The 5,223-nt window shown below is 34.4% G+C and overlaps 1 pseudogene; it reads left to right on the top strand.

Moving 5' to 3' along the window:
* Window positions 1–294: 294 nt before the first annotated feature.
* Window positions 295–2,821, top strand: LOC107875125 (annotated as a pseudogene).
* Window positions 2,822–5,223: the final 2,402 nt, after the last annotated feature.

Below are 5,223 nucleotides of genomic sequence, written 5' to 3'. Positions count from 1 at the left end.
TGTCACTCACTCCCTCAACTCACAAATACCATGACGCAGCTATGAAAAGGGATAGAATGGTCAAAACACATAAAATTTTGAAAATCGCTATACAGTTTGTTGCAACAATTTAGATGCTTGAGTCTGAATAATAAGATATTTTATTAAGATCTGAATATTAGATAATTAAGAGCATTTAGTTTCTCAACACATGCATATAAAAACTTGTCTTTATTTTAAAAACTAGTAAATACAAAATTCAAACAAAGGTGGTTAGGTTTACAGATTTGGAATCTAGCTAACCGTTTATGTTATTTGAGTATTGAGTGATTGCATCTAGCTAACAGTTTATGCTATAATATGTGTCTTGAGTCATTGCATCAGAAGCAACTAAAGTTAATAAAGCTAAGCTTCCTTTTTCTTAATTCCTTATTCCTGTTCAATGGAGATTAACTCTTCTTCTTTTAACTTAGTTTCGTTGATTCTCTTCTTCTCCTTCCTTTTTGTTCTAATTAGACAATGGAGAAATAGAAAACAAATTAGGTTGCCTCCAGGTCCATGGAGACTCCCCATTATTGGAAGTTTGCATCACTTGACCGGAACACTTCCACATCGCACTTTTAGAAGTTTAGCGCAAAAGTATGGGCCTCTTATGTACTTGCAACTCGGGGAAGTTCCTACGGTTGTCATATCATCACCCAGTATGGCAAAAGAAGTTCTAAAAACCCACGATCTTACCTTTGCTACTAGGCCAGAATTTATATCCACGAAAATCATATTTTACAATTATAAAGACATTGGGTTTTGCCCATATGGTGACTATTGGAGATAAATGCGTAAAATTTGTATCATTGAACTTCTTAGTGCAAAGATGGTCAAATCGTTCAATGCAATCCGACAAGATGAGCTTTCAAGACTCATTTCATCAATTCGCTCCATGAAGGGCTCTGCAATCAACATGAGGGAAAAGATTTTTCGGTTTACCAACTGTGTCACTTGTAGATCAGCCTTCGGAAAAATATGCGTAGACCAAGACGAGTTCATAACAATTTTGAAAGAAGTACTCTTATTAGGAGCAGGATTTTTTATGGCTGATGTGTTCCCTTCTTGGAAGTTCCTTCACAATATAGGAGGTGAGACAACTAGAATGGTGAATGCACATAAGAAGGTAGATGCAGTTATGGAGGACATCCTCAATGAGCATATCAAAAATAAAGCAGCTGGGAAGAAGGAAAATGGTGAATTTGGAGATGAAGATCTGGTTGATGTTTTCCTAAGGGTTAAGGAGAACGCCGAACTTCAATTTCCGATCACAAATGACCACATTAAAGCTGTGCTTTTTGTAAGCTGTTTGCTCCCATTTTCTTTTTTTTTATAGGAGTCCTTGCTAAGAGTCATTCAAATGGAGTAATAGAATAAGTATCTTTTAATCTTTAACAGTTCCTAAAAGAACGAAACCAGTTGCAGCAAATTAAAATCACTCCTCTAATACCCAGATAATTCTCAAGTTCAAATTTTATATCTCTAGACCCCTTCTTGTGGTTTTTCCATAGAGATAATGGTCAAAAGCAGACTTGAAGTATCACTATTTTACGACTTTCATATCTGAACTACTACGTATTTGTTTTTCCTACATCAACTATGACCAACAATTTATCAAATACAGACCTCAAAACTGACTAGACCAAGTGTTTGAATCAATCCGCCAAAAGGCTCATGACAACTTAATTTTCCCAAAAAATTCCGTCCAGGAAGTACCTAACTCATTTATTTCGAGTTGTGATTTCATAAATAGTTAGCGATAGCTCAGTTAGGAAACGGAAACACCTGATAATTTAGGTAGAAAACTCGTAAAAAAAGATTCTTCAAGTGTGTTTTTGACCAATTATATCTTAATTTTTGTAAAATAAATTAATTATTTTCTTTACCTATTCACGTGGAATGAGATTTGTCAACATTTTTAAACAAAAAAAGAGATTTTATACCACGCCCCCATCAGATACTAGTCTGAAGTGTACACCTTTTGATAAATAGTTAGTGATAGTTCAGCTAGGAAACGTGAACAGCTAATAATTTAGATAGAAACTCGCAAGAAAGTGATACTTCAGTGTATTCTTAACCATTATCTTTTCTCCTTAACATTTAGGTAAACAATTTTTGTTTTATGTTTCACCTTACGTAAGAATTTATGGATAATTTTATTTATTTGTTGATATAGGACATCTTTATGGCTGGATCTGCATCTTCATCAACAGTTATTATTTGGACATTGGCCGAGATGATAAAGAATCCAGATGTTATGGCCAAGGCTCAAAGTGAAGTGAGGCAAGTTTTTAAGGGTAAAGAAATTTATAGTGAAGAAGATTTTGAAAAGTTGACATACCTAAAGTTGGTGATTAAGGAATCATTAAGGCTACATCTGCCCGTTCCTCTTATAGGACCTAGGGAGTGTAGGGAGCAAATAAATATTAATGGATACACCATACCTATTAAGACTAGAATACTGGTAAATGCATGGGCACTTGCAAGAGATCCCGAAACTTGGGATGATCCTGAAAGTTTTATAGCCAAAAGATTTGAGAACTCTTCTATTGACTTTACTGGAAATCACTTTGAGTTTATTCCATTTGGAGGAGGAAGGAGGATGTGTCCAGGAATGTTATTTGGTTTAGCCAATGTTACACATCCTTTGGCTCAGTTACTCTATCACTTTGAATGGAAACTCCCAAATGGAACTAATCCAAAAGATTTGGATATGACTGAAACGCATGGATTAACTGCAGAGAAAAAGGAAGATCTATATTTAGTTGCAACGGATTATAGAAACAATGAAGAATTTTGAATTTGCTGTGAACTTGTGAAATGTCAGTGCAATTCTACCTCTCTTTTTCGCTTTGTTTAATTATGTGTAGCCTTTTCCATTATTGAAGAACGCTCTGGACATGTAATAGTATGAGCTTTGGTTTTGTTTTCTTAAATATCTTATTCTTTGGTTAAACCAGTAAAGTTGTTGTCATGTGACCTAGAGGTCACTGGTTCAAGCCGTGAAAACAGCCTCTTGTAGGAAATGCAGGGTAAGGTTGCGTATAATAAATCTTTGTGGTTCAGTCTTTCTCCGAACCCCACGCATAACGGGAGCTTTAGTGCACCGGGTTGTAATTTATATTGTTCTTGGTTTAACATCCAATTTGATTCACTAAATAAATACTGGTTGATCATGTCTCTAACAGATAAAAAGTAGACTTTAAAACTAATTAAAAAATTAACTTAAATTGATGTTGTGTTTTACCTTGTTAGCATGTCCTTAATATTTTCAAACTTTGACTTTATTTTTTTAGTTTAGCAGTTTTATGAATACTCAGCTACCATTGTGAATTTGTGATGGGATAATTTAATTCGTCAGGTGTCCATCACATGCCCCTAACTTCCTTCCATTTGATTATCAAAATGATTGTTCAAAGTAGTCCCCTTATCCTAATACACCCTGCACTGACAATAAAGACACCATTTGTAATTTATGCTCAATTCAAAGATTGCAGAAATTGGCGCGAATTCAACTTTATTAGTTGGTTAGCTATTTTCAGGAAATTGCTTTGTTACCACGGACACGCTACTCAGACTTGGTATAGGTCAGGATGACAACTGTTAATATATGTGAGTGTGTATGGAGACATCATAAAAATTGTGGAGCATTTTTATTTTTTTTTTGATTGGATCATTATAAATTGTTAGGTGTTTAAGGTTTTGGTGATTGACAAGATTGTTGAAACATGTTAGTTGAACTGGTCCACTGGCATGCAAAGACAAGAACACTAAATTCACTAAGACATGGAGACAAGGGCACTTGAATTCAGAATTGGATAAGTTGTTGCAGCTGATAAATTCAAAGTACTAATCACGTGTGAAATAAAAAACTTTGAGGTTGATTACAATACTTGAAGATAAAGGTGGTTGAGCAGAGGTAGGAGTTTTACTTGAAGTAGGAGTTTCTTTTCACAACAAACTCTAAAGAGTTGAGAGTACTACTCAAGATAGAAGATTTATCTGGTGAAGGACTCTCTGGAGAGTTATGTTAAAATAGAGGGAGTGACTTGGGGGTTTGGGTTGTAGATGACAAAAGGGTTTTAAAATGAGGTGTAGGTGACACAAGTCTTTATTGAGTGGAGGTGACAATTACTTTATTATGGATTAAGAAAGTTGGAAAGTTTGAAAATAGCCCAGAAGTTTTTAAATTTATAATTTGATACAAATGTTAGTTAATATAACAGAAAACGGAGGGAAAAAGACGTGTTTCTCTCTCTTCTCATCCATTGTTGTTTTCTCTCTCTTCACGATTATTGTTGTTCATTCTTGCTACTGCTTTATTCATCATCTTCTACTTCATTATCATCATCTTCTACTTCATTATCATCTTCATCTTCATCTTCTTCTTGTCGACCATTGTTGTTGTTGTTACCGCTAGTGCTGCAATCTGACCAATTTCTTAGGTTAAATTTTGTTTTCTACATCACTTTCCACTTTAGCATTACTTCATATGTGACTTTGATAAGTAAAATTATGATTTTTATTCGAATTTGTCATCTGGGTACACCAGTTACTGCTGTTTTTCCAACAATGGATAGAACCCGATCATGAATCCAACATAAGTGCCCACAATTTAAACAGATCACTCATCTGATTCATCAGATAAGTAATATGTTGCAACAGAATATTTATCTATGCATCAGACTAGTTATCTGTTGCATCAGACTGATTATCTGTTGCACTAGACTAATTATCTATGGTATCAGACTTCATATCTGTTGCAACAGATGATTAATCTGTTTGGAACAACACAAATCAGTCCCTGCTACAAACCCAACAGATAACCAATATATTTCAACTCTTGCTATTCCTACAAGATTCAAAATTATTCCTTACGTCCAATTACTTGTCCCAAATTTTCTAATTTGATTTCTCATTTTACTTGTTTCTTTTCATTAATCAAGAAGAGATAAAAAAAATCCATGTTTTACCCTTTACATTAATCACTTTTTCTTCAACTTAAAATGTAAACATCATTCAATAAGGAGACTATACGCCGACCCACATTAAAAGTTTTCTTCTCTTATGAAATTTTGATTGAGTAGAAAACAATGGTTATTTCAAACACCATCTGCTGTCCCACCAACTGATCAGCCCCTGCCACAAACCCAACAGATAAATCTTGTTGTTGCTACTGGATTCTAAATTATTCCTTTTTAC

The sequence above is a fragment of the Capsicum annuum genome, chromosome 6 (assembly GCF_002878395.1).
Source record: "Capsicum annuum cultivar UCD-10X-F1 chromosome 6, UCD10Xv1.1, whole genome shotgun sequence".
Lineage (NCBI taxonomy): Eukaryota > Viridiplantae > Streptophyta > Magnoliopsida > Solanales > Solanaceae > Capsicum > Capsicum annuum.
The sequence above is the reverse complement of the archived record's forward strand: the minus strand, read 5'-3'. Positions and strand labels throughout refer to the sequence as shown.